Raw genomic sequence first — 20627 nt, 5'->3', positions numbered from 1 at the left:
GATGTGAGCCCAGTCCAAGCAACTACCATCTTTCATCTGGATAGCTAGAATCGTGTCCTGACTGGTCTCCCTATGTCTGCTCTTGTCCTACAATCGATTCTTCACGTAGTGGTCAGAGGGAGCTTGTTAAAGTGTAAATCAGATTCCATTACTTACCAGGCTGCTTGGAGTAGAACACAAACTCCACCCTGGTTCACAAAGCTTCATGATCTGGCCCCGCCTGCCTTTTCTGCTTCTTGGATGGAAAGGCCTGGAATGCTCTTCCATCTGACCTTTGCACACTTGGCTCCTTCTTGTAGTTTGCACCCAGCGTCTAGGTCACTTCCTTTCCTGATCACCCCATCTTAAGCAGCTCCCCAGTCGCTCATGATCACTCTTTATGTCTCTGATATTTTTCTTTATACCCTGACCCCCCCTTGTTTTAATCATAAAACAAGGACCTTGTTTCTGCTGGCATAGAGGACAGTGCTTGGCACACAATAGGGATTCAATAAAAATGTACTGATGAAAAAAATGAATCGTTCACCAAGGGCTTCCACATAGATTATGTCTTTCAAGGCTCAATAGCAGAGATCGTTATCTATGTGTGATTGATGAGGAAACTGGGGCTTGATTAAAAGGCTTGCCTGAAGGGACATAGTTACAGGGCTCCAACAGAGGAAGCAGAATCTGAGAAACACAGCCCAGGTAAAAACAAACAGGCAAAACTGTATCACAGTGTCTCCACTGGAAAAATCCTGCTGAGAGGCCATGGAGGCTGAAACAAAATGTATGGGGAAGATGAGGCGGGTGGTGGTCAACCACCAACAGAACGATGCTGATGGTGCAGCCTAGCTGTTCTCACCGTGTGCTCGGTGCTCGCTCAGGTCCCCAAGGCGACACGGTTTTCATAATAATAGAGGATGTTAGTTATTGGCCTTTTCCCCATGTTGACAGTTGCGCTGATTGTGGGTGGGTGAAACTGCTGGTGCCTGAGCTTGAATCAAGATGGTGGCGTCTGACTGTGCTGGTGGTTATTGTTTTCTTCATTGCCATATGCTCTCAGTAAAAAAAAAAATCCCAGTTTCACTTCAGAATGACCTTGATAAAACATTAAAATTATTAGTTTTCTTAAATCTTGGCTTTTTGGTACACGCCTTTTTTATCCTTTGCACGAGGCATGGTTGTCTGAGGAAGAGCACCTGCGGTTGCCGGCTGCTCCAGTTGCTACCCTTCCTGAAACACAAGCTGCACCTGGAGGAGGCTGGCAGGCCGGCCCTGAACGGTCAGGCTTGGGTTCTGGTGGACATTTTCTGGAAAACGAACCAAGTGAGCTTCACTTCAAGGAAAACAACTGACAGTATTTGTTGCAAGTGATAAAATTTGAGCTTTCAAGTGAAAATTAGAGTTTTGGAAAACCTGTATCTGCCACTGTGAGCTTCCCAGCTTCCCAGTACTTAAAGATGTTTGTGTTGAGATGATGGTGATATTAATGAATATGATCTTTTTTATATTGTAGAATGAAATGTGTCCACATTTGGAACATCTGCATAATTCAGTGAACCAATATTTCCAAATGACCAATTCATGATATTATAAAATCATCCATGGGTAAAAGATCCAAAGTTAGGCCAATGGATTTTAACATAATAGGGTATGAAGAGTCATTGCTTTGGTTTTGGATAGATTAAATTTTCTATTTTCTATTCTATTCAGATAGATTGCAGCAAACCTTTAAGAAACTACCACTTACTGAGTTTTGATGTAATATCATAGAAGAATATTTCCAATTATTTTGCTATTCTGTTACTCCTGCCCTTTGCAAACTATGTGTCTTTTTCAGTCCATATTTTTCTCACATACTTCAGCCAAAACAACATATCACAACAGATTGAATGCAGAATGTGAGAATTCAGCTGTCTTCTATTAAGGCAGATATTAGGAGATTTGCAAAAAACAGTGTCACTTGTCTAACACTTTTTTGAAAATATAGTTATTTTTCATAGAAATCTTTATTGAAAATGTAATAAGTTTATAATTTTTAAGTGAATTAATAAGGAAATATATATATATATTTGGTTTTAACCTCTAATATGGAAAATATTGATAAATGTAACATATAAAAAGCTCGTTGGGAGTCCTCAGTAATCTTTTAAGAGTGGTTAGGTGTCCTGTTATCAAATGTTTGAGACTTGTTAGTGTAGTTAAAAGAAAATGGACATCACAGAAATCTCTGGCATTCCTATACACCAACAACGAAAAATCAGAAAGAGAAATTAAGGAAACAATCCCATTTACCATTGTAACAAAAAGAATAAAATACCTTGGAATAAACCTGCCTAAGGAGTCGAAAGACTTGTACTCAGAAAACTATAAAACACTGATGAAAGAAATCAAAGACGACATAAACAGATGGAGAAGTATACCATGTTCTTGGATTGGAAGAATCAGTATTGTGAAAATGACTGTACTACCCAAAGCAATCTACAGATTAAATACAATCCCTATAAACTACCAATGGCATTCTTCACAGAATTAGAACAAAAAATTTTACAATTCGTATGGAAACACAAAAGACCCCGAATAGCCAAAGCAATCTTGAGAAAGAAAAACGGAGTTGGAGGAATCAGGCTCCTCGACTTCAAATTATACCACAAAGATACAGTAATCAAGACAGTATGGTACTGGCACAAAAACAAATATAGATCAATGGTACAGGATAGAATGCCCAGAGATAAACCCATGCACATATGGTCACCTAATTTACGACAAAGGAGGCAAGAACATACAATGGAGAAAAGACAGCCTTTTCAATAAGTGGTGCTGGGAAAACTGGGCAGCTGCATGTAAAAGAATGAAATTAGAACACTCCCTAACACCATACACAAAAATAAACTCCAAATGGATTAAAGACCTAAATGTAAGACCAGACACTATAAAACCCTTAGAGGAAAACATAGGAAAAACACTCTTTGACGTAAACCACAGCAAGATCTTTTTTGACCCACCTCCAAAAATAGACAAATGGGACTTAATTAAACTTAAAAGCTTTTGCACAGCAAAGGAAACCATAAACAAGACAGAAAGACAACCCTTAGAGGTTGATGTTGATGTAGTTGGTGATGGGAGAAAATATTTGCAAATGAAACAACAAAGGATTAATCTCCAAAATATACAAACAGCTCATGGAGCTCAATATCAAAAAAACAAACAATCCAATTAAAAAATGGGTGGAAGACCTAAATAGACATTTCACCAAGGAAGACATATGGATGGCCAAGAGGCACATGAAAAGGTGCTCAACATCACTAATTATTAGAGAAATGCAAATCAAAACTACAATGAGGTATCACCTCATGCTGGTCAGAATGGCTATTATCAGAAAAATCTAGAAACAATAAATGCTGGAAAGGGTGTGGTGAAAAGGGAATCCTCCTGCACTGTTGGTGGGAATGTAAATTGATACAACCTCTATGGAGAACAGTATGGAGGTTCCTTAAAAAACTAAAAACAGAACTACCATATGACCCAGCAATCCCACTACTGGGCATATACCCTGAGAAAACCATAATTCAAAAAGAGACATGTACCACAATGTTCATTACAGCACTATTTACAATAGCCAGGGCATGGAACCAACCTAAATGTCCATCGACAGATGAATGGATAAAGAAGATATGGCACATATATACAATGGAATATTCCTCAGCCATAAAAAGAAATGAAATTGAGTTATTTATAGTGAGGTGGATGGGCCTAGAGTCTGTCATACAGAGTGAAGTAAGTCAGAAAGAGAAAAACAAATACCGTATGCTAACACATATATATGGAATCTAAAAAAAAAAAAAAAAAAATGGTACTGATGAACCTAGTTGCAGGGCAGGAATAAAGATGTAGACATAGAGAATGGACTTGAGAGCACGGGGTGGGAAGGGGAAGCTGGGGCGAAGTGAGAGTAGCATCGACATATATACACTACCGAATGTAAAATAGTTAGCTAGTGGGAAGCAGCAGCATAGCACAGGGAGATCAGCTCTGTGCTTTGTGATGACCTAGAGGGGTGGGATAGGGAGGATGGGAGGGAGGCTCAAGAGGGAGGGGATATGGGGACATATGTATGTATGTGGCTGATTCTGTTGTACACTTTGGTGTACAACAGAAACTAACACAGTATTGTGAAGCAATTATACTCCAATAAAGATCTATTAAAAAAATAGAGAAACAAGTGTAAAAAAAAAAAAAAGTGGGCATCAGACTTAAACTAGGAAGAAGGCTTGAGGTGTCAGATGGTTGGCCAAAAATACCAAGCTTGACCAGAAATCAAGTGACAGACCTAAAAGGGATCTGTTACACTCTTTCCATCCTCTGAGCTTGTGCTCGTGGAGAGCCTTTGTGATTGTGAAGGCATTTGCCTTATATGTAGCCCTTTAGGCACCGTTAGGGCCTCCTGTTGCCCCTGTTGCGTGTCCTGTAGGGACACACTGCCACTCACCCAGGATGGCCTTGTTCTGTGAGGGGAGGAGAATGGATCCAGTGGGGCGAGGGGAGGTAGCCAGAGGTCTTCACTTCAGCTCAGTGGAGATTTATTGCTTACTGACAGTGTGTCGTGTCATCAAATTATAGTACACTGTGTGTTTATGGGGGAGGAGACCATGGTTATCAGTGAAAGCCTTTAGTTTATAGTAAATAAGTGAATCCTTTGCATTGAACAACATTTATGAAACATAAATCAATCAGGTCGACCCAGCTTTAAACTCACAGCAACTAATGACTGTTGATGTAGTTGGTGATGGCAGCTGCTTCAGGATTTAAGCAGGGGAATGTCAGACATCGATTTGTGTTTTGAAAGGTCTTTTTGACTGTGGGTGGAGTGGAGGGTTTGAAGAGGGGTGACACTGGAGGTGGTATCGCCAGCTGGGGAGGGGAGTGTGATAATCCAGGTGAGAACCACCAGGGCTGGAGGAGACAGTGGTGGGAGGGGTGGAGGACAGGGCAGGGCCTCTGCTGATGTCCAGAAGGTAGAATCGAGAAGGTAGAATCAAGGGAGTCTGGTTTGGATGTGGGGGTAAAAGGGGGTGGGGTTTATAACACCCTCTCACTTTGCATTTGAAGTATATGAACTTTCCTTTGGCATTTGTCATGTGAGGCTCAGGAGCCACAAAGGGACATCTACATAGATTTTTTTTAACCTGCTTTAAAAAATGTGCCGTGTTCCATTTTGAACAACGTGCTGTGGAAGAGTCCTGAAGTGGATGAGAACATTTCTACCTCATTATCACCTTGTGGAATTGTAAAGCTAGAGTTCTAACAAGATCCATGTGGCTTACATATAGAGGGTGTCCTCTAGGTTTCTGACTCTGTCCTCTTTTTGTTCAGAAGCCATTAAAGTGCTTGGGGCATCCACCATGCTTGTCTCCGTGGAGCTCAAGGTGGATACTGTTTCCTTTTTGTAAGTGTAGTTAAATACATAGAAAAGGCCATTCCAGTAAATATATAGCATGATATGTTAATGCTTTAATCATGTTCTTGAACCTTATACTTGCCCTGTACGTCCAACTCTGCAGAGAGGGTTGTACCTTTACAGCAGAAGGGGAGACAGCTGAGGAGAGACAGCCAGTGACACGTGTTAATTTTACCCACCGTCGGTGTGCTTTCTAGGTGGGTCTTCTGTTCTTGACTACTACTATTTTGTATTTTTTAGTTTTGATGTAATTTCAGACTTACAGAAAAATTGCAAGAATAGTGTAATGAATTCCCATATAACCTTACCCAGATTCACCCGTTTTTACATCTTGCCTCATTTACTTTTCTCTATTTATAAATGTGAATATGTAATTCTTTCCCCTGAACTATTGAAGAGTAAGTTGGAGACTGTGCTCCTTTATGCCTTACTGTGTGTATCTCCTAAGAACAAGGACATCCTCTTACATAAACACAGGACACGTGTGTACACGTGTGTACACGTCAGGACATTTGCCATTGATGTAATACTATTTTTTTTTTTTTTTGCCACACAGCTTGTGGGATCTTAGTTCCCCGACCAGGGATTGAACCTGAGGCTACAGCAGTGAAAGTGCCAAGTCCTAATCATTGGACCGCCAGGGAACTCCCGATATAATACTATTATTAATCCACAGTTCACATTAAAATGTTGTGGTTTGCCCCTTTATGAGCCATTTTTGCCCCTCCCCCCATCCAGGTTCACTTACTGCCGTAGAAGTCTCATCTTTGTAGCCTCCTTTAATCTAAAGGAGTTTCTCAGGCTTTCTTAGAATTTCTTGACCTTGACAATTTTTTTATTGCGTAAAATATACATAATATGAAGTTTATCATTTAAACCATTTTTAAGGCTACAGTTATTAAGTACATTCATAGTGTTGTGCAGCCATCACCACCGTCCATTTCCAGAACTTTTTTGTCTGCCCAAACTGAAACTATGTCCCCATTAAACACTAACTCTCCCTCCCCCTCCCCCAACCCCTGGTAACCACCATCCTACTTTCTGTTCTGAATTCATTGACCTTGACATTTTAAAAGAATACAGGCAGTTATTTCGTGGAACGTCCTCAGGTTGGTTTTGCCTGATGTTTCCTTGTACTCAGTTGCAGGTTATGCATTTTGGGTGAGGATGCTACTGAAGTGACTTGCTTTTTCCAGAGCATTGCATCATGTTGCTTGGTCCCAACTTTGTTGCTGTTCATTGGCCCGTCCCTGTCATTATTTATTTTCTAGCTTAGCAAGGCCTCATCACGTTGTTGTCAGTGCCCTTTGACATACCAGGCTTTGAACATTTCTTAGCTTTTTGGCACTGTAAGATGTTCCAGGCTTATCTTGTATTATCCCTGCCTCAGCCCTGGAATCAGCCTTTTCTCCAATGATCCCCAGTACCTTTTGGTGGAGAATGGAATTTAGAAGCAAGACCTGGCACTAAGTGTGCCCATTGCTGCTGGTGTGCCACTGTTTGCAGGCCCCCTCAGCAGAGAGGTAGGGTGGAGACATCCATGTTTGTCTGTATTTATTGCTTACTTACTGCTGTGCATTGTACCGTGATGCACAGAGGTGATTACCACAAGGCCCGTCTCCTCTGTTCCCCTTTTCAGGTTTGTCACTTCCTTCCCAGCAGTGAAAACCTGGCTCCTTTGTCCCCACTGATTCATTTGCTGGCTGGAATACACAGAGGGGAGTTTCTGAACTGCTAACCCATAGCACTTGAGGAAGCACACTTATTAACTAAGAGGTTAATATTCACTTACATTATTGTTTGAGGCAAACTTTACATACAGTGAAATGCACAAATCCTAACTATTAGTGTACACTATCTAAAAGCAAGTTGCAGGGCTTCTCAGTGTTTTGTGGGGAAATAATTGTTCTTATGAGCACTTTGTACCATTTACCTACATGACACTGAGCCTGGGATTGTGTGGGATCTCAGGAGGTATAAGACGTGGGCGTGGCCCTTGAGGAATTTTATCTTATTAGAGAAAATGGCATCCTTATACAAAGTTAAGTAAAAGCCCAATGCAGTAATTATGTATCTGCACTTGAGTAATAAGGTAGTGATTTAAGGAATTCTGCTTTCTGGACATTTCGGTGGCGTCTGTTTGCCCAAGCTGTGTGCAATAGGGGGTCCCTAATGGGGGAGATGAAAATGTGTGCAGGTCAAAGGTGGGGGTGTAGCAAGGGGAAAGAGTGGTGAAGTCCCAAAAACTGATTTAAAGAATTCAGTAATTCAGCTAATATTTATTGAGGGCCTCTATGTGCCAGGCACCATGCTAAGTGTTGTCGATTCATTGGTGCATCACTCCTGCTTTTAAGGAGTTTACCAGTTTACTGGGGGAGATGGGTTGGGGTGGTGGTGGCTGTGTGCAGAGTGGTGAGAAGGCCTCCTGGAAGGCAGGCACACTGAGCCAGTACCTGAAAGAGACTAGAAATGATCTGGGCAAAGAAGGAAGAGGGTGGGAGGGAGGGCAGAGGAGCCAGGTGTGCAGAGGTGGGGAGGGGAGAGAGCCGGTCTTTGAACAGTGCTTCCCTCTTTCCTCCCCAGGGCCATGCTCCAGCCACTGCCGTAGCCCCACCTGCTTTATCTTCTGCTGGCATGTCCACCCCGTGACACCGGGTTATGCATTTGTTTTGCCTCCCCGACTAGGACAGGGACTTTGTCTTGTTCGTGCCACATCCCCAGCTTCTCACATAATGACTGGCTGGTGGTAGGTGCTCAGTGAATATTTGTTGAGCAAATAAATGGAGCAGAGACTGTTCGGAGAGAAGTGCCGGAAGACCCATGGTGGTGGAGAGGCAAGCAGGGCAAGTCCTGACAAGCTTTGTGAGGCCCTAGGAATTCGGGTTTTGTCTTAAGGACAATTAAAGAAGGTTTTAAAGCAGGGTAGTGAAGTGATCAGGATTGCATTTTAGAAAGATTCTTCTGGCTATAGAGTCAGGCGGGGAGGGCGGGTTAGTTTGTGTGTGTGTGTTTATGTGTATGTGTTGTGTAGGTGTGTGAGTGCATATGTATATGTTTTTGTGTGTGTGTGTGTGTGTGTGTGTGTGAATGTGTGTTAGGGAGGGGGAGTGGGTCGGGAGCGTCCTGAGGAGGGGGAGGTGGGAGCGAGGAAGAGCTGGCCATAGCTCCAGCTAGGAAGGTGCCAGTGAGACGTGGGTGGCCCCAAGCGCTCCCTGGAACAAGGATTGATTGCACTTGGCCATTCATTGGCTGCAGGAGGCGACAGAATGCCTTGCTGGTTCCGGCTGGATATAGGAGGGAGAGGAATGAGCCACTACCAGCATTTGGGAGGGAAAGAACATGTATCTGGCTGTGGAAATGGGAGAAAGTTTTCCTTAAAGAATGTTTCGGTGGGAAATGTTGAAAGTGTTGCTTCAGTGGTTCCCAGCCTCCTGTCCCCTTGGCATCTGGTCTTCATCCCTCCCCGCCGCACCCCTTGTCCCCATGCCTGAAGGTATTGGTGATGAGCTGGGCACAGTGAATACCGTTCAGTTTGGTGTTTCCTTGCGTGACTTCTTTTACCCTTAAAAGTTGATCTGACAAGCAGTTAAAGGTGTATCAAAATAAAACCATGGTCAAAATGTTAAATCAAGCTTTTCCTCTTTCTGCGTTCCCTCCAAGCCCTGGCCTAGGTCCGGACTTAGTTTCTACAGAGGTGAAACCACTGCAGGGACACAAGGTGCCTCCTGTCTGCTGTAGTGGACGTCCTGAGTGTGCTGGCTCGGCACTGTCGTCTCCCTGAGTCTCTGGCCACAGGACCTCAAGGGCAGACTGTGTTTCTTCCCATCTGTTGCCAGCCTGGCCTGGTAGGTGGCAGAGCCCAGATCAGACCCCTGGTCTGGCTTCAGGGCCTGGCTCCAGAGAATTGCTTCTCAGTCTTTTCCTTTATACATACAGCTCTTCTCCTGAAAGTGAGTTTTTACTTGACCAGCAGGCATGAATATTTTCCCTGAAGAGTTTTTTTTTTATTTTAAATATTTATTTATTTATTTATTTGGCTGCACCAGGTCTTAGTTGCGGCACGTGGGATCTTCATTGCGGCATGTGGACTCTTAGTTGCGGCATGCGGGCTCTTAGTTGCGGCATGCGGGCTCTTAGTTGTGGCATGCATGCGGGATCTAGTTCCCTGACCAGGGATCGAACCTGGGCCCCCTGCATTAGGAGTGTGGAATCTTAACCACTGGACCACCAAGGAAGTCCCAGTTTTTGTTGTTTAAATAAAACTTTATGCTGAAAATGGTCTTAATACTTGAAAAATATTTTAACATTTTTTTATTGGAGTAACTGAGTTCCTTGAAAACTTGCTGTTTTCCTTCAGATTATAAAAATAACACGTCATTGTAGAATATTTAGAAAATATGGAAAAACACAACAGTGAAAATAAAAATTATATAAAATCCTGTATGCCACTGTTAATATTTTGGTGTATTTTCCACTTCTCTGTCTTCCCTTTCCCCCTTCCCCACAACCAGGAGTATACTGTATGTGTCATTAAAGGATTATTTTGAATTATCTATTTTTGACATCCTTACCCTTGTAAGATCTGAAGCATAACAATAAAATAAGCACTCGGAAGACACCCATCACACTCAGGAACTAGATCATCATCAAGGCTGTCACAGGCACTAGCTCTTAACATCTTTATGCCTCTGGGAAAATAGTAGCACTACTAGCTTAGTTTTAAGTCGTGCTTACCGTGTGTCTGGCTTGTCCAGGCTTCCTATGTTGACAATCCCTTTAATTTCCAAACAGCCCTGGGAGCAGGTACTGTTACACCCACTTTGTGATTGAGGAAACTGAGGCAAGAAAGGTTAGATGATTTTTCAGAGGTCACGTGGCTAGTGAGCCGCAGAGCCTGGACTAGGACCCTGGCCATCTGGCCCTGGCATCTGTGCCCTCATTGTGCTGAGTTATCCGCCTCTCTGAGAACATGAGCGTTAATGGTTGAACCTGGGAGACCATGATTTGCTGGCTTCTCAGGAGGACCTGCTCACTCGCTGTTTACTGACCCCTGAGCCAGTGCCTCTGCTGTACCAGCTCCTCTGTGGGAATGAGGAAGGAGTGGACCTGGTCCAGAACCCTGGGAAGCACTGTGAAATCAGTACACCTGCAGACCAGCTTAGTGGATCAGATAGCGTCTTGAAACATCTAACTAGTGGCTCAAGGCTGTGTTAATACCAGTGAGAAGTAGTGATGTGGCCAATGGCTGGTGAGGGATTCCAGGAGAGGGGTCTGGCTGAGGAAAGCTTCTGGAGGAGGGAGGGAGGACCTGAGCTGGGCACAGAGAAAGGAAGGATTGCACTGGCTGGAATGGAGAGGAAAAGACCGTCTAGGGTGGGGTATACATGGCTTCCAGTTCAGGTGAGAAGACACAGTGGGACACAGTGCTGGCGGGCGGGGAGTGGAACCACAGTGTGACCCTTTGGGTGCCCAGGAGAAAGGCTTGGCCCTTCTCCTTCAGTTATGGATGTGCGGGGAGATGATGACGGCAGCATCCTACCAAGGTTAACTGGGCGTTCTCTAGGTGGACACAGGTGGGCAGAACACCTAATCGTCTGAAGGTTTTCAGTGAGCAAGAGTTGGTCCAGTTAGGACCAGCTTCTGCTCTGAGGGCACGGATCCCCGGGAGGTTTGGTGGTGAGGACTAGTGCTCAGGTGAGATACTGCAGAAGCGTGGGCCTCAGGGGGCTCACACACCTGGTGTTAAAGGTAGGTGGGTGTCAGGGAAGCTCTGGAAGCAAGAAAACATTTGAAGGACAGAGTAGAATTTTGGCAAGTGGAGTTGAGAGAATAGCATGGAGTTGGGAGGGAAGGGTTTGCCCAGAGTGAGAGGAAGCCTCAGGTTCCAGAGGCAGGAGGTGGTCTGCTCCACATCTTTAAAGGCCTGAATGGTAGCGTGAGGAAATGACATTTATTTGGAAAGCAACAAAATCTTTGAAGGTTTTTGAGTAAGGGTTGGGGTGTAAAGTGGAGTAGTAACATTCTGAGAGACATGAGGAGAGAATCATGGGATTTGGTGAATAATTAGGAGAAAGAAAAACTGTGTGGTGGTTTTTTGTGGGGGAGGGGAAAAGGACTTTCTCTCTCTTTTTTTGTCCATAGTTTTAGAATGTTATTAAAATTGAGAAGATAGAGCTCCTGTATATTTTGTACCCAGTTTCCCCTGTTGTTAACATCTTGCATTAGGATTGTACACTTGTCATAACCAATGAATCAATATTGATACATTATTATCAACCAAAGTCTATCCATACTTTATTTGGATTTCCTCAGTTTTTACCTATTATCTTTTTCCTGCTCTAGGATCCCACCCAGGATGCCACATTACATTTAGTTGTCACGTATCCTCAGGCTCCTCTTGGCTTGTGACAGTCTCTCAGACTTTCTTAGTTTTGGATGACCTTGATAATTTTGAGCAGTACTGGTCAGGGATTTTATAGAGTGTCCCTCTGTTGAAATCTGTTTAATGTTTTTCTTATGATAAAACTGGGATTATAGGTTTTGGGGAGGAATATCACAGAGGGAAAGTGCCCTTCGTATCACATCACATCAAAGGTCCATGCTCTCAACACGACTCATCACTGTTGATGTGACTTTGATTACCTGGCTGAGGTCCTGTTTGTCAGATGTCTCCACTTGATATCCCCTCCCCCCATCTTGTTCTCTTTGGAAGGAATTTACTGTGCCCAGCCCACACTTAAGGGGAGGGGGGTTGTGCTCCATCTCCCTAAGGTCAGAGTATCTGCATATATTAATTGGAATTTTTCTGTATGGGAGATTTATCTATTCTTCCACATTTATTAATCTGTTCAATCATTTACTTATATCACTGTGGACTCATGGATATTTATTTTGTCCTTTGGGTTATAATTCACTACTACTTTATTTTGTTGCTCCATCTTTGGCCAGTGGGAACGCTTTCAGTTGGCTCCTGTGCTACTTTGACAAAGCCCCACCATTGTGGACTTTTTTTTTAAAGCACCTATTTACTTTCTGGCTGTTTACTTTCTGGAGCACAGGATGCTCCGGGATCATCGTATACATTTCCTGCCTCGGTTCTAAAATCAGGTGTTTCTCCAAGGACCTCTGGTTCCTGTTATTGGAGAATGGTGTTAGAGACCAAGATCTGGGTGCCAGGTGTGCTCACTGCTACTGGGGTGTCACTACTTTTAGGTCCTTTCAGGTGGCAGAGCAAGGAGATATATGTGCATATACTGACCCCTGTGTATATATACACATCTGTAAACATTTCTATATGTAACCATCTCTGTATTAAGCTAAACATGCATTTGTAGTGATGTCTTCAGGTCTAATCTGTTTTGTTTTTTCTGTTTTTTGTTGTTGTTGTAAATCTGGAACCAAGAGGTTAGTAACATAAGGTGAAGTCAGAGATAGGTGTGCTTCTGGAGGAAAGCTAATGAGTATGTGTGTACCAGGGAGTGTCTGTGACGTAACGCAGACTTCTTAAATATTTGTTGCATGACGGAGCCAGGGCCCTTGGTGACTTTTGTGAGTGATGTCTTGGTTGAATAGAAAATTTTGTGGAAGCTGAATTTCTGGGAACAGATATTTCATCAAGGGGGTGAGGGGAGAGTGAGGCAGTGGTCACAGAGCAGGGGTTTGGGAGGAGAGAAGTGGCTGGCATTGGGGGCAACAGCAAACAAATGTTTGCAAGGCAGAGGAGCCATCAGAGGGAGAGATGGAAGGTGGTGGAAAGAGGCCCAGGGAGGGGAGGCAGTGTGGGCAGAAGCTATACTGTTCCTACTTTATTGCTTTACAGTTTGTGAACATTTTTTCACATGGATTTAGTTTACTTAATCCTGACAACACCCCTAGCAGGCACCTGTTGTTACCTGAGTGAACTGAGGCCACTTAGAGGGGGCATCCAACCCCATGGAATTCATGGGCTGCTGAGGAGCCGAGCCAGGAGTCCAGGCCTCAGTCTGATGACTGAGGAGCCGGGCTGCCACCTTGTTTCTCATCCCATTTGCAGAGCAGCTTTGGGCGAGATTTCTCATTGGCTTAAAGTCCCTCCTTATGGAGACTCAAAAATCTTTTTTTTTTAATTTTAATTTTTATTCATTCATTTATTTATTGGCTGCATTGGGTCTTCGTTGCTGTGCCTGGGCTTTCTCTAGTTGCAGCGAGTGGGGGCTGCTCTTCGTTGCGGCGCCTGGGCTTCAGTAGTTGTGGCACGTGGGCTCAGTAGTTGTGGCTCGCGGGCTCTAGAGCGCAGGATCAGTAGTTGTGGCGCCCGGGCTTAGTTGCTCCGCGGCATGTGGGATCTTCCTGGACCAGGGCTTGAACCCGTGTCGCCTGCGTTGGCAGGCGGATTCTTAACCACTGCACCACCAGGGAAGTCCCAAGACTCAGAAACTCTTGATGGACTTTTTCTAAAAATTGAACAGGCAGCTGAGGTTTTATCTAAGAGAATGGACTTTGTTGTCAGACTGACCTTGGTCCAAGCTGGTTTCTTTTCTAGCTGTCTGTTCTTGGTCTAGATCTTAGTGTTTTGCTTTGTAAAGTGGGTCTAAGGCTACCTACCTCGTGGTGGTGTGTTGCAAAGATTAAATGTGATCATATTTATGAAGCAGGAAGACTGTGTGACACATAGCTGAGCCCAGTGTTTCGAGGGGCAGCCTGTGTGGCTGTGTGTTTCTGCCCATGTGCTCCTTACTGCACAGCTGCTAAGGAGCTCCGTCCCCTCCTGTGTGGTGGCGCAGATGTTGCACGTGATTGACTATTTGGAAGAAAAAGAACAGATTTGTCCCTGTCGAGACAGCGAGCTGTGCCTGCAGTTTTCATCAGTTGATAAGGGGCACAAGTTGTTCAGGTGACCACCATCCTAAGAGGAGCTCCAAACTGGGCAGGCTTAGCTTTCTTTTTTTAAAAACCCTTTGCACCGACCCTTACCCCTCTCCGGAGTAAGATGGGAGCTCTCCTAAGATCCATGCTCTACCTGAGTGTGTTTATGTGAGGTTCTGGTAAATGTTATAGTTTATCACAAACTAGACTTTATGGCACACTTCCCATAAATCAGTGTTTGTGAACACTACAGAAAATGAATTGATTCTTGCAGGCCACCATGGCAAGTATTAGGGCTTCAATAATAGCTCACACATTTTTTCCTGACATCAAATTCATTTCATTCAGCATGAGTATTCTCGTAAAAACAGTTCTGAATCTACCAAATCAGACTGGGAAGGTGAGGTCATTACTGTTCCCTTCTTTCTAGTAAAGGTGCTCTGAAGATGAAATGCTTTATTTCCGTATTATGTGGTCTGTGAGGCAAACTGCTGGGTTTAACAGGCACTACTGTGGGAAATTCTCTGAACAGGTGCTTGCTGCAAAGCCCTTCTTTGTTGCTGGTACTGTCCCTGACTCCTACTCTGTTGCCTTCCCGTGGGTGGGCTCCTGGGTTCCAGGAGAAATGAGCCAAGTAGGAGGTACTTCAACTCTCCCGGGGCCTCTCTGGGAGTAGCGGTGTGGGGGCTGGCCCAGAAGTTGGGGGCCTGGCTCTGACCGCTGGGCTTTGGAGCTGTGGCTGGGCCGCATTTCCTGTGACCTACATTTGGTTCTTTGTCTCCAGATGCTGATTCACTCCTCCTAAGTTCAGTGACTCCCTGCTCTCACATAGCCTCAGAGCTTGTTACTAAGTTCCAGGCTTGAGTTCCCTATATGGGTTCTGGTTTGCTTCATATTTTTCTGAGTTTTGGTTTTGGGCACCTGATGGGCTCTCCCTTCCTGGATTTGCCTGGGTCCTGCAACCCAGTATATGGAGTGGTGCCCCTGAGCTGTGTTGGGCTCCACGTGCTGTGTCTCCCTCAGATGCCCTCCAGGACCCCAGGTGCCAGAAGTATGCCTGAAGTGGGCTTGGAGATTGACTCATTCCCTTGGCTACTACCCCTGCCCCAATCCCTAACATTCACCTGGTCCTACTGGGGGGGTGGGTGTTGACCACGAGCCCTTCGCTCTGCACTTGCTTATTGCAAGCTGTACCAGGACATGTTTGTTTATGGATCATTTACTAGTGCCATATCAATGTCTTACGTTACTGTGTTTAACTTTGAGACAGTGGATCCTAATTTATGATCTGTTTTGTTGCCTTATTAAAATTAATGATAGTTTTCACTTAAATAAATATATTTTCACTTAAATGCATATATTTGAGAAATAGTTGCCAGATTGTCCCTGACAGTATTCTTTTCTCTGAGAAGAATTTCATGCTAAGTAGATTATGGTTGATTCTATAGATTATTTTTTTCTTCATTTTAAATGGCATAACTTTATGGAATTGTCTTTATAAATTGTGAGCCTGTTTTAAATTTAGGAATAATAAATCCAAACAAATGTAGAAAACTGGCATTTTAAGATTATCCCAGTTTTCTACAAGAATATTCATTACAGCATTCATTCATTCATTCATTTAGTCTGTATTTATTGAGTGCCTGCAAATAACCTAATATCCATCAATAGAGAACTGATTGATTAACTTTTGGTGCATCATATACTAGACTTCCATGCAGCTACTAAACACAGAAGTAATTCTGTGTGTGCTGTTATGGGAAAGTTTCTGAGATATTTTATTAAATTAAAAAACAAACCACACACATTAAAAAAAATACAACTAAGGCACAGAGCAGACTGTTTGGTATGATCCTATTTTTGTGTTTTTAAAAAGCTGTATATACATATAAAAATAAGTGCTTATCTATGTAAAAAATATATGGAAAGTTACACACTTAAGGACAGGGGTAGGAGGGGCATCAGTAGAATTATATTTATAAAAATTTATATTTTCCTGTATTTAATTATTATATCCTTTTGCATGGTTATTTTAATGTTAGTTAAAAACATGATTACCCTTATGATATGTCCTCTGTGGGCCTATTAGCGATACCTTTGTTTTATTTTTTGAGGTGGTGGTTCTAAGGTTTGCAGTATTACATCCTTAACTTATCACATTGTACCTCAAATAACAGTACACCTCTTCACATGTGAGGTAAGAACCTGACAGCCTGGCGCTTCTGCCCCCCATCCTTTTGCTGTTCGAGTCATACATTTTACTTCTGCATGTTATAAACCCCAGACTACGTTGATATTATTTTTTTAAAAAGTCAATTATCTTTTAAAGAAATTTGAAAAACGAGAACATCCTTTATATTTACCCACATAGTTCAGTTCCCAGCCTTCATTGCTCTGTGTAGCTCTGAGTTTGAATATGGAATCATTTTTCTCCTGTCTGAAGAGTGTTATTACTTGGGTCCCCTGGCGATACATTTTCTCAACTTTCGTTTGTGTGGGAGTGTCTTTATTTCATCATCATTTTTTTTTTCCAAAATTTTATTTATTTTATTTTTTGCTGTGTTGTGTCTTTGTTGCTGCACGCGGGCTTTCTCTAGTTGCGGTGAGCGGGGGCTGCTCTTCGTTGCGGTGCGCGGGCTTCTCATTGCGGTGGCTTCTCTCGTTGCAGAGCACGGGCTCTAGGTGTGTGGGCTTCAGTAGTTGTGGCACACGGGCTCAGTAGTTGTGGCTCACAGGCTCTAGAGCGCAGGCTCAGTAGTTGTGGCGCACGGGCTTAGTTGCTCCATGGCATGTGGGATCTTCCCAGACCAGGGCTTGAACCCGTGTCCCCTGCATTGGCAGGCAGATTCTTAACCACTGTGCCACCAAGGAAGCCCTCATCATCATTTTTGAAGGATGTTTTCACTGGATGTAAAATTCTAGGTTGACTTTTCTTCTTCAGCACTTTGAAGATGCCCTGTTGTGGTCAGGCCTGCATTGCTCCTGATGAAAAGTGTGCTCTAGTCTTGTTTGTGTTCCCCAGGATGTAATGTGTCTTTTTTTTCCTCCTGCTACTTTTAAGATTTTTCTCTTTGTCATTGGAATTCAGCAGTTTGATTGTGATGTGCATTGGTGTCCTTTTCTTTGTGAGTAGCCTGCTTGTGGTCTACTGAGATTCTTGGATCTGTAGGATTATGGAGTTCAGCAAATTTTTGGAAAATGTACTGCCATATATTTTCAATTTTTCTCACTCTGCTCCCTTTCAATCTTCCAGAGCTCCAATTACATTAATCTTATATGTTTCATATTGTTCCATGAGGCTCTCTCCCCACTCCTACCTTTTCCCCCCTCTGTGTTTTAATTTGGATCATTTCTATTGCACTGTCTTCAAGTTCTCTCAGTCTATTCTTTTGCAGTGTCAAATATGTTGTTAAGCCCACCCAGTGTAGTTTTTATTTTTCTTTTTTTCTTTTCTTTTTTTTTTTGACCACACCACACGGCCTGCGGGATCTTAGTTCCCTGACCAGGGATCGAACTTGCATTGGAAGCATGGAGTCCTAACTACTGGACCACCAGAGAATTCCCACCACCCAATGTAGTTTTCATTTTGATATTATGTTTTTATTTTCTAGAAATTCTACTTGGGTCTTTTTTATAGTTTATTTTTCTCTCTTCTTTGTGTTCATGTTTTCCTTTAAATCCTTAAACAAATTTGTAGTGCCATTTTAAAGATCTTGTCTGTTATTTCCATCATCACTGTCATTTCTGGGTCTGTTTCTCTGGATTGATTTTCTTTTGCTTATGGATCACATTTTCCTGCTTTTACTTATATCTAGTAATTTTTGATTGGATACCAGACACACTGAGTGTTATGTTGTTGAGAATCTGGATGTTATTGTCTTCATTTAAACAGTGTTGAGTTTTGTTCTGGAAGGAAGTTAGTGTACTAGTGTATCAGTTTCATTCTTTCAAGGTTGTTTTCTAGCTTTGTTAAAGCAGGTCTAGATCAGGGGTTGGCAGACTATGACCCACTGCTTGTTTTTGTAAGTGAAGTCTTTTGGAACACAGCAATGTCTTTTATGTATTGTCTGTGTTGCTTTTGTGCTACACTGGCAAAGTTGAGTAGTTCAACAGAGACTGTGTGACCCAGATATTTACCATCTGGCTCTTTATGGAAAAAAGTGGATGACCTCTTCTAGAGAAGCCTTTGCTCTGAGTCTAGTCTTGCCCTATGCCTAAGGTGGGGCCACCTTTCCGGGTGAATATTCTGAGTGGTCAGTGGGGTCTCTTCATTCTGAGTTGTTAGAACTTGGATGTTTCCCACCCTCTCTCAGTAGTTCTTTGCTTGGCCTCCTGGAGTCTCGCCAGCTACATGCTCAGCCAGGGACACAAGGGACCCCATGTAGATTTCTGGCACACCCTTTCTGTGTAGTGCTTTCCTCTTTGGTCCTTGGGCCCACCAATTCCACCTGCTGTAGCCTCCGTGAACTCTGGTCTCTGTTTTCTCAGCTCAGTGATCCTACCTTTCTCTGCTCAGGGCCCTGTCTCTCCGTGCAGAAAGCTCAGTGATCATGGGGCTCACTTCATTTGCTTTCTTTCTTTCAGCGATCATGTTCCGATACTGCACGTAGTTTAATGTCTGAAAAAGTGTTTTATATGTTTTGTTTAGCTTTCTAGTTGTGCACGGCGAGAGGACTAGTCTGATACTGGTTATTCCATCTTTCCTGGAAGGGGAGGTCTCCCTAAGTAGGATTCGGAAGAGCCAGGGAGGACAGGAGGTTTTGGAGAGATTAATGATGCATGACTAGATCACCTTTTATTCAGTGGAGTAGTTGATAGCTGATTCTTTACAATTAATAGTTATGTGTTGTAGTTCATTTACTGAACCTTATTTTTTGCCAGTGGAATTTTACTTTCCAACTTCCACGCGGCATTAAAATTTAAGATTACATTGTATCAAGTTGATAGTACAGATTAACTGTTGGGAAGAATTGCACTTGCAGTGATCCCTAGACAGGTAATTTACAAGTCTGGATTTAGAGTCCTCCTTTCTCTGATAACATCCTTTGCATTTCATTTGGGCTTTATAAAGCCAGGTGGGTCAGAGTTTGAAACTGAAATAACTGTTAAACATGTAAGAGAATTTAAGAATAAAATCCTTTCCTGTTTTGGTGTTACAGATCTAAATTGGGCACTTTGTCATGCAGTCTTAGAGTACCGGATTTGACCTGCTACCTTAAGGGTTTAGTTAATTGTACAGAAATCCTCTTTGGTGTTAATAATCATTAGAGCCCTAGAAGGAATTGTCAAATTGCTCTTTTCATTTAACTGTGGGGTCAAGTGGGTCTAGTCTTATTTGATTTGGTTTACTTTCTTTTTAAAAAAATTATGAGGCAAAAAATGCATAAAACATCTATTTACAGTTTAACTCATATTTAGAAAAAGAACACCTACGTACACCCTACCCAGGTCAGGAAATAGACCCTTTCAGCACCCTGGAAGCACCCTTGATGTGTCCTACCCTCATCACAATTACTTCCTCCCTCCAAGAGGCAAATATTTTTCTTACTTTTTTGGGTGATACTTATTTCTTCACTTTTCTTAATGGTTTTCCTACCTATGCATGCATATCTAAAAAACTGTACTTATTTTGCCACTTTGAAGGTTATATGATTGATATACTGCATGTATGTTTCTTTGCATTGCTTCTTTTCTCAGTATTACATTTGTAAGATTCACCCAGGTTGTTGAATATGTGTGTAATTAATTCATTTTTACTTCTGTATAGTATCTCATTACAGGTATATGTCACAATTTACTTATCCATCCTACTCCTGAATGATGTTGAAATGAGCATTCTTTTGTATTCTGGTACACATAGCAGGCATAGGGCACAGGTACAGGATAATTATATATTCTTTTTTTTTTTTAAAGCCTGTTCTGGTCTTTTGCCCATGTTTTAGTTGAGTTGTCTTTTTCTTACTGATTTTAGGAGCTTTTACATATTTTGGATATTTACTTTAAGTGCCTTTCCACTTTGAAGCTTGTCCTTCTGCTTTCTTTGTGAGGGGTCTTTTGACATCTCAGTTTTAATGTCATCAGATTTGTTATTTTTTCTCTTTCATCTTCGTGCTCTTTTCCATCTTGGTTAAGAACTTCTTTCCTACTCTTCCCTGGTAGCATGAAGGTGATCCCCAGTCCTATCTGGAAAGCTCCCTCCCGGTTTGGGTCTTTTATGCACTTTGTGTGTGTGGTCTATGGAAGGGGTCCAATTTTCTTTTTTTCTTTTCCCCATGTAGATATCTAGTTGTCTTAGTGGATTTTGCTGGAAAGCTCATCCTTCCCTCAGCTGCAGGGCTCTGTC

At 42.7% G+C, this 20627-nt stretch overlaps 1 protein-coding gene and 1 non-coding gene across 3 annotated transcripts in view; one reads left to right on the top strand and one right to left on the bottom strand.

The window, feature by feature from the left end:
- Positions 1–20627, top strand: part of RPTOR (regulatory associated protein of MTOR complex 1) — a 338586-nt gene that overhangs the window by 4993 nt on the left and 312966 nt on the right. The window lies entirely within an intron of this gene.
- Positions 9602–9674, bottom strand: TRNAR-CCU (transfer RNA arginine (anticodon CCU)). The gene has a single exon. It is a non-coding gene; the product is annotated as a tRNA-Arg (tRNA).

This window comes from Eubalaena glacialis, chromosome 19, assembly GCF_028564815.1.
Source record: "Eubalaena glacialis isolate mEubGla1 chromosome 19, mEubGla1.1.hap2.+ XY, whole genome shotgun sequence".
NCBI lineage: Eukaryota > Metazoa > Chordata > Mammalia > Artiodactyla > Balaenidae > Eubalaena > Eubalaena glacialis.
Note: the sequence above shows the minus strand (reverse complement) of the source record. Positions and strands in the feature narration are given on the sequence as shown.